This window comes from Triturus cristatus, chromosome 2_2 (assembly GCF_964204655.1).
Source record: "Triturus cristatus chromosome 2_2, aTriCri1.1, whole genome shotgun sequence".
Classification (NCBI taxonomy): domain Eukaryota; kingdom Metazoa; phylum Chordata; class Amphibia; order Caudata; family Salamandridae; genus Triturus; species Triturus cristatus.
Window position 1 is genome coordinate 323,333,977 of NC_140582.1, and position 9,355 is coordinate 323,343,331.

The 9,355-nt window shown below is 50.9% G+C and overlaps 1 pseudogene; it reads right to left on the bottom strand.

Moving 5' to 3' along the window:
• Positions 1–247: 247 nt before the first annotated feature.
• Positions 248–865, bottom strand: LOC146862207 (thiol S-methyltransferase TMT1B pseudogene; annotated as a pseudogene).
• Positions 866–9,355: the final 8,490 nt, after the last annotated feature.

Sequence of the window (9,355 nt, forward strand, 5' to 3'; positions counted from 1 at the left end):
GGTAATGGTTAAAATATTTAAAAAAATGGAATGGAATTTCTATAAACGACTCATTGCGTTGGTAAGTAGCGCAATAGGCTGGCAGATTAAGTCCCTGTACATTTTAATCTTTATGAATGTGCAGTCCTACGAGATTAGTAAGTGCACACCTTCTATTGGCTAACATATGTAATTCGTGAACATTATGAAGTTCAAAAGATTAAGGAAGTAATATTCTCAGCTTTGACATAATTAATGTGAAGTGTGGTCAGAAAACCTGTGCCATTTGTCCAGTATATATGGGCTTTGAAATACTGACTGAGAAAAAGTGAAAGTCAGCTGCCATAATAAACTTGTACTTCTCAAAATAGCACGCCAGGATACTCACCGGTCGGAGGACTCTCACCACCTCTTTGAGGACCCCCTCCACATTCCGCACTGAACACAGCACCAGCGTGCAGACCACAGCATCCACGGACCCACTGGCCACCGCCGACATGTCTTCCCCGGACGCCACAAGGAAGCGCGTGAACTGGACGTAGTCATTCTCTGCGACGCTCTTGCTCAGGAACCGCTCGAAGCCTGGGTTCAGATCCGTGCATGTGACTTGGCATCCTGTGGGAAAAACTGGAAATTTGTTCCCGTTCCGCTTCCGATCTCCAAAAGGTTGAGCTTCCCCCCCGGGGCCGGCAAAGTCTAGCATGTTGCTGAAAAGAGTCTTCTTGAATGAATGCATCTTCCGGTTGTAGACGTGGCTAAATTTGGCCAACACGTATGGAAACCTCTTATTGGCTAGTGGCTGCCATACTCTCAACAGAGCCAAGAGGTGCACTGGCAGGGTCAGGAGAATGAGGCACACCTGGATGGTGGCTATGAAAAGGCCCATGTGGAAGCCGAGGGCGCCGTCGCCTCTGTAATAGAAGCTTGGGAGGCCTGGTGCGTGTCAGACGCGGACTCTCGAAGGCCAGAATTACGTATCCATTTACAACAATCATCGACACATTACAGAGGCGACACGATGTCATCCCCATGCCATAGTGTGTGTCCGGTTGTCCCAGATTCCATCATCCGGGTCACTACAGGCTACAAGGCCAGTTGTGGCACTCACTCGGCGCTGCTCAGTGAAACTGTCATGAAAGGAAACGTCTCACTCAAACTTACCCACTTGCAATTCAACTCAGCATCGGTTCATTTTAGCGTTTTTTAAAATCTCACCTGTACATAATAAATGGATGCGGTGAGGGGGGTCGGCAGCGGCGTGTTGTGCGCGCGTGTGTCTGTGTTTGCAAGTCAGTATGAGGTGTGTGCGTGCGCGTTAGGCAGCAGTGCGGTGAGGGGGGTCGGCAGCGGCGGGGTGTGTGCGTGCGCGTGTCTGTGTGCGTCAGAAGCGCATCCACAGAACCCAATCGCTGCGCGTGCGCCGGTCTGTCTCCCTTGAGAGGCATCTCAGCGACAATAGTTCTCGTTGGCGGCAGCGCTTCGCGCTGCAACGCCAGCGAGACCTAAAAAGGTAGCATAAAAGAATGAAAACATTGCGTATTCAGTGTCACAACAGGAAACCCAGAAGAGTGACGCCTATATGACACATTATGTAAATGATGCTCGGTTGACAATACAATCCAGAACCGGCCACGAAAAGAATGAACTACAGAGACCCGAGGGGCTACACGCATGCGCGATAAGAAGAGTCACATGAGGTAAATAGGAAGCTTCGGCCTGAAGACCCGCGCCTCGAATTGATGTCACACGCCAGGCAAGCATAAACTTCCTCGATCACTATAACAGCCACAACGTCGGGAAACTTCCAGATGGTTGCAAGAACCGGGATCCTGAACCCTTCCTTGAAAAGCAGAACACGCCTGAAGAAAAAGGTATTGAGCTCACGTATGCTCGGAAATTTGCAGTAGCAACCAACCGTATCCCAATCTTAATGGCGCCACTTGCATTACTCACTAGCACGGGGAACTGTTGGGAACCGGCATAGATCACACCATAACTGGCATTAGACACAGATAGTTATTGCGCCTCTGTATACCTGCATGCTCCTCCCTGTATTGAAACCTAAGCACCTAAACCCGATCACGGCGGCACATCAAAAACCAAAGAGCACGGGGCTCCACCTGATACTTTTTTAAACCACCGCAAAAGAATGGCTGGAAATGCATGTATCACCCCCGAGCACGAGAGCACTTCCTGCTCTCTTGCATATACTGGGAAAGCTTAAAGAATTTTACACCATCCCTTTTGAAAGGTATGCTTAAGTTAAGAATCGATTATTTCCACTTAAGGGCAAAAAGTATAACACAGTGCCCCCTTCTTTCTCCCACCAGCCCCCATAACGACTAACAAGCTCAGGCACTTCAGAAAAGAAAAATAAAGACTACCTGCCATCATACTCATAAGTAACACCGGTAGGTGCTTGATAATGAGAATTTCAAAAGTTCGGACCCAACACAGCAAATAGTCAGATAATCAAATTGTTTTTTTCAAATCTATTAAAACAGGTAGAAAACCCACAGCAATCGACTTTAGCAACAGTAGATGGTACGTAAGGTCCCTAAAACATTCGAACACACACTATTTCAATTACTTATGAGTACATACTAAAAATAGTTATATTATTATTTCATACAGATTCAAAGATGTCCTACCTCAATCTAACCCAGCCCTGATGAAGATCTTTGTATATACCAAGTGATGGTCCCACGTCCACAAGGTCGAAACGCGTCGGCTTATTTTAGTGGTTTAGAGCTAATGAGGATACCAAAAGACGTTGTTTCATCCAGCCAGTAGAGTTGGATTGGTCTGACTCACATTGACAAGTTGCCAAGCAGTCTCTGACCCCTAATAGGACCGTAGTAATAGATAGTGCAGAGAACGAAGTGGGACTCAATTCCAGCACCCCAGACATAAGTAGGAAACAAAGCGATTTAGGAAAACACATAGTACTGGTATTCCCTCTGATACGAGTGTAATTATGCACTGCAACGTCTGAAGTCAATGAAATACTATATGACATATGGGAATACTGAAATGTTCTTATGTGTATTGATGTTTAAAAAGTGATGTCTTTTCTTACACATTTTGTCCAGTGAGTTATGTATTATGTATATGTGTTTTTTATAAATGTAATGTCTATTTTGAAACATTGGAGAGATTTGTATGTACTAGGTGAAGGGATACTCAAATGTTAAGAAGCTTTTGATGAAAAAAGAAGTAATAAGCATGCAAGCACAGAGTCAATAAAAGGGACTCCTGTGACAGGAAACCTATTGTGATTTATGGTGTCAGAGGTATTATGCTTGTTGAAATCCATGCTGCACTGGACACCTCGGCAACCTAAGAAAAATTGGCAAAAAACGTTGTACAACCACAAATTCCACATCCTGATTTACATCACCGGAACTTGGCCAACTCTAAGATCAGAAGTTTAGGATTAAGGGTTTTTTCTCACCGTGCGCTGTCTAGTCGAACAAGGGGAAAATGAGAATCCTTATAAGTTTCTGGGCATTCCCAACATCTTGCAAATTGTTTCCGACCCTGAACACACTAATAAATGTGCTTCTGTGAAAGGCAGGAGTAGTTGTCTGTGGTGGGTGTGAAAGGAGCACCCCTATATTTCACGGGTTGTATGGAAAGAGGTTTCAGCATAGGGAAAATATTTTCCTGGTGCTGGCAAACATAATAAAAAGTAGCTCCATGTTCTAAGAGACATCACTGCACGATTTACTAATGTGGACTTTCACCCAGTGTAAAACCCCGAAAATTGCCTGATAGGGATTTCCTGACCCCAACCCACTCCACGGGCCCTGGGGATACTAATTCGTCAAGCGTGCATCTCAGCAACAGACAGGGAGCATTATTTCCACTGCTGAGAGTGCACACATTGCCACCACATATTTGTTTTGCTGTGTTTCCAGTTAGTCATTACATCAGTGGCTACGAGTATTTGGAACTTACAGTGTGATATCTGTTGTGCAACAGGATTTTCAATGGATATAGAGAAAAGTATTACCAATCTTCAACCATTGTAGCTCCAGGCCACGCTGGAAGTCTCTCCAGTGCAGATAGATGTGCCATCCTTCCTGCCTTTGTTCAACTTCTTCTGCCTTCCCATGTGTTTTCACCCAGTGCACTTGACATCTCCGGCTCCCCAGATGTGTTGTATGCTGGACTGTGGGCGCGCCCAAGGTGTGCCCACACCCACTGTGCTACTGCCCTCTCACCAGGCTGTGGGAGATTGGTGGTTAGTGAGGCCAAGGCCTTTTAGCAGTGATATTAGGAGAGGTACTTCTGATTCACATATAAAATGTTCACTCAGTTCCCTATAAAAAGGATCCTTCACTTCTCCTTAGGAGCCGCTAAATCCTGTTTGGGTTCTGGAGAAGCGTGCTACCCACCGAAAATCGCTTAAACACCTCATCAGGGTCAGCAAGCACTATTCTTTTTCAATCCAAATAACAAACTCACATGTCCACCGCTCAAATTAATTTGAATTTCTCATTATACTAATTCACAGCTAATCCTCTTTGGGTTCCAGAGTAGGGTGCTACTCACCGAAAAAGCTCTTTGATGACCTGACCCCGGATCATCCACCACGCCGCACGGCTCCTCGTGTCTGACCGAGTCTCTGCCCTCCGCTCCGCCGCTGCTGAGGGTTCGCCCCTGGTATCCGGTAACTGTGTTTTTTGTCTTCCCCCCACTGTACTCGCCGTGGTCTGTATTTTATTTGTATCCTTGTATTGTATTCTACAGTATTTTTAGGCGCTCCCTGCAACCCTCTGTGCCCCCCCGCTCCCCGCTTCCCGCCGCTGCACCCCCGCGGTCCCCACCCCCTCTCCCTTCTGGTTCCCCTGCCCTCGCCCATTGGCCGCCCCTCTCCCTCCTCCCAGCTGCTCCTCCCTCCCACTTCGCCTCATATGGAGGCCGCGCAGCGGCCGGGCGCAGTGGGCGCGCCGCTGGCGCGCCAAAGGCGCGCCAAAGGCAAGCCCGTCTGCGCCCGTCTGCGCCCGTCTGCGCCCGTCCGCGCCTGGACCGCGCCCAGCGCCAGGACCCCTGGACCCCGCGCCACCCGCAATGCCAGACTGCACTACGACACCAGCACCCTCCACGCACTCAACACCGAACGAGACCACCCCTGCTACCGGGCCACCCCGAAGCGCACCCAAGGGCCCTTCACCTGCCGAAACTGCAGATTCACCAGCATCCAACCCATCAAACCATCAGCCAGAGAACCCAACCACCTCCGCTGCATCCTCCTCAACACCCGCTCCGCTCGCAAGCACGCCATCGAACTTCGGGACCTCCTAGACTCCACCGCCCCTGACATCGCCTTCCTGACGGAGACCTGGTTGAACGCCACCTCAGCACCAGACATCGCCATAGCCATCCCACAGGGCTACAAGATCTCCCGGAGAGACCGCACCAACGGAGTGGGAGGAGGAATCGCCATCATCCACAAAGACACCATCAGAATCTCAACTAACACCGACGACACCCTCACCACCGCCGAGCACATGCACTTCCAGATCCACACCGACCCCAACACCACCCTCAGAGGAACACTTATATACAGACCTCCTGGACCCCGACCACAGTTCAGCGACACCATCGCCGACCTCATCAGCACCTACGCCCTCGCCTCCATGGACTACATCCTCCACGGGGACCTGAACTTCCACCTCGAGAACAACGACGCCAACTCCACCGCCCTGATCGACAACCTCGCCAACCTCGGACTCAAACGGCTCGTAACGACACCCACCCACGCCGCTGGACACACGCTGGACCCCATCTTCTCCGCAAGCCCCCACGTCTCCTTCAACCACACCACCGAACCCCACTGGACCGACCACAGATGCGTCCACTTCACCCTCAGGAAACCCACCACACACCACCGCACCCAACAGCTACCGCGCCGCTGCTGGGGCAAGGTCACCGAGGACCAACTGACCACCACCCTCACCCTGAGACCACCCACCGACCCCACCGACCCAGACACCGCCACGACCAACCTCACACAGTGGATCAACAACTGCACCAACACCCTCGCCCCTCTCAAGACCTCCACAACCAACCACACCAACAAAGCCGCCTGGTTCACCGAAGACCTCCGGATCTCCAAGCACACCTGTCGGAAGCTGGAGAAGAAATGGCTCCACGACCGAACACCAGACAACCACACAGCCCTCAAGAGTGCCACCTGCAGACACCACCAACTCATCAGGACCGCCAAGAAGACTGCCTTCAAGGACCGCCTAGACAACAACGCACACAACACCAAAGAGCTCTTCAGCATCGTGAAAGAACTCTCCAACCCCAGCTCCAACACCAACGACATCCCACCATCACAAGACCTGTGCGACTCCCTGGCCACCTTCTTTCACCGCAAGATCACCGACATCCACGACAGCTTCAACTCCGACCCCCCTGCACCCACCACCGAGTCCACCACCCCTGCAACTACCACCCGCACCAGTCGCCTGACCGCCTGGTCCAGCGTCAGCAATGAAGACACCATCAAAACCATGAACTTCATCCACTCCGGATCCCCATCGGACCCCTGCCCTCACCACGTCTTCAACAAAGCCAGCACAACCATTGCGCCCCACCTTCGGAAAACAATCAACTGTGTCTTCGAGACAGCAACCTTCCCAGAAAGCTGGAAGCACGCCGAGATCAACGCCCTTCTGAAGAAGCCCAAGGCGGACCCCAAGGACCTCAAGAACTTCCGGCCCATCTCCCTGCTCCCGTTCCCGGCAAAAATGACTGAGAAGATTGTCAACAAACAGCTGACCCGCTACCTCAAAGACAACAACATCCTGGACCCTTCCCAATCCGGTTTTCGCAGCAACCACAGCACCGAGACCGCCCTCATCGCCGCCACTGACGACATCAGGACCCTGATGGACAAAGAAGAAACAGCCGCCCTAAACCTCTTGGACCTATCAGCAGCCTTTGAGACAGTCTGCCACCGCACCCTATCAGCACGCCTCCATGACGCTGGTATTCAAGAGAAGCCCTGGCCTGGACCACATCCTTCCTCTCCGGCAGAACCCAGAGCGTCCGCCTCCCACCCTTCCTCTCAAAAACCACCAAGATCTGTGGCGTCCCACAGGGATCCTCCCTCAGCCCGACGCTGTTCAATATCTACATGGCACCTCTCGCCCACGTCGCACAACAACAGAACCTCAACATCATCTCCTACGCCAAAGACACCCAGCTGATCATATCCCTCACCGAAGACCCCCACACCGCCAAAGCCAACCTCCACAGAGGAATGAAGGCCGTAGCCGACTGGATGAAGGACAGCAGACTGAAGCTGAACTCAGACTAGACGGAGGTCCTCATTCTCAGACCCACCCCATCAGCCTGGGACTACTCTTGGTGGCCCACATCGCTAGGCACAGCCCCGGAACCCACGGATCACGCACGCAACCTTGGGGTCATCCTCGACCCCACTCTCTCCATGACCAGGCAAGTCAACGCCGTCTCCGCGTCCGTACTTCAACACCCTCTGAATGCTCCGCAGGATCTTCAAATGGATCCCCCTCAACACGAGAAAAAACGTCACCCAGACCCTCATCACCAGCAGACTCGACTACGGGCATGCCCTCCACTCAGGAACAACAAACAAGCTCCTGAGACGACTACAACGAATCCAGAACGCCTCGGCTCGACTGATCCTCAACGTCCCCCGCCGCAGCCACATCACACCTCACCTGAGAGGCCTGCACTGGCTCCCCGTCAACAAGAGGATCACCTTCAAACTCCTCATCCACGCACACAAAGCACTACACAACACCGGACCTACTTACCTCAACAACCGACTCAGCTTCCACACCCCCACCCGAAGCCTCCGCTCAGCCAACCTCGCCCTCGCCACAGTCCCTCGTATCCGGAAAACCACTGCCAGTGGCAGATCCTTCTCCTACCTCACCGCCAAGACCTGGAACACTCTCCCTACCAGCCTACAACAGACCCAGGACCTGCTGGCCTTCTGAAGACTCCTCAAGACCTGGCTCTTCGATCAGTAGCGGCCCCCCCAGCGCCTTGAGACCCCCACGGGTATGTAGCGCGCTTTAGAAATGCAGTGATTTATTGATTGATTTGATGCCTCGTCAGGGGTAGTAAGCACTCTATAAATGCAATTACAATTACAATTTGTGTGGCTGTGTTTCTGTGTGGTGTAAATGAAGACAGTGTCCTGCATTAATTTGGTCCTCCATGAGAACAAACTGCATTTTGTGCAAGAGTGTATCACCCTGTATCAGCGCTGAAGCCTCTCAGTTACCCTGTCGCAGGAGCTCTGCTTGGAGCGTAAACTTTTGACACATTGTAAGAGTTTCCCCCATGTCTGATTGGTACCACTTAGGGATCTGTATAGTGGCCAAAGCTTGTTTTTGGAGCCTGGACATTCTTCCGGTCAACCCCACACGGGATGTCTGGCCTTTTACATCCCAATTCACATCATTCTGACCGTTTGTTGCCCCCTCTATCTCCAGTGTAGCAAACCTGGGAAAATATCTATAAACTTGCTGCCTGCTGGTTGGCTGGGGTTATAGGTTTTTAAAGATAGCAAACCTGTTTGGAGGCCTGGCGTTCCACCAGTGCCCCAGATACCCCTAAGCACCATATTTCCAGAGAATCCAGTGCTTGGATCATAACCCAGCATTTATGATTTCCACAGAGCCTGAAAGCAGAATTGGTAGATCCAGGGAGACTCCCCTGCCACTGTGCTTTGCTTAGATGAAAAGGAGCTCTGAGAAATCTGCATCACAAGAAGATCACAGATGGACAGGACACAGTGACGGACAATGCTGCTGGTGAGCCTGCTGTGCCCTTTGGACCTGCATCTAGACTCTTGTCTTACTGGCTGGTGGTGAGCACCTGTACTGGTGACCCACTGCTGGAGAGGAGTGAGTCGTCGTGAAGGAGGCTGGAACCCCTTTCACTTTATGGGGGACTGCATTTACCCACTACATGATTATCCAACTGGAATTCTGCAGTATCTAAGTTCCAGGGTCACAACTGGTAAATGACTATGCCTACTATGGACAGTGCCAAGAAACCAGTGACTATGCTAGAACTCGGATAAAAGATATTAAAGAATCGCCTTTTTATGTACCTGGGATGGGCATAACTCAAGAGCATCCCTAAAGATATTTTGAAGAGGTGAGATTCCCTGTATGATATTTGAAAGCCTATTATCCCAGCATGAAAGCCCAGCTCTAATTTTCTTATTACAGGTGATGTGAAGTCTCAGGTCAATGTAGGTTGTCCGCCACTGCTGTATTGTTTTGAATTTGTCTCTAGACACCTGTTATAGCGAAATGACTTAGCGGTTCAGCTGTAATAACTTATTACAGTTGAGTTC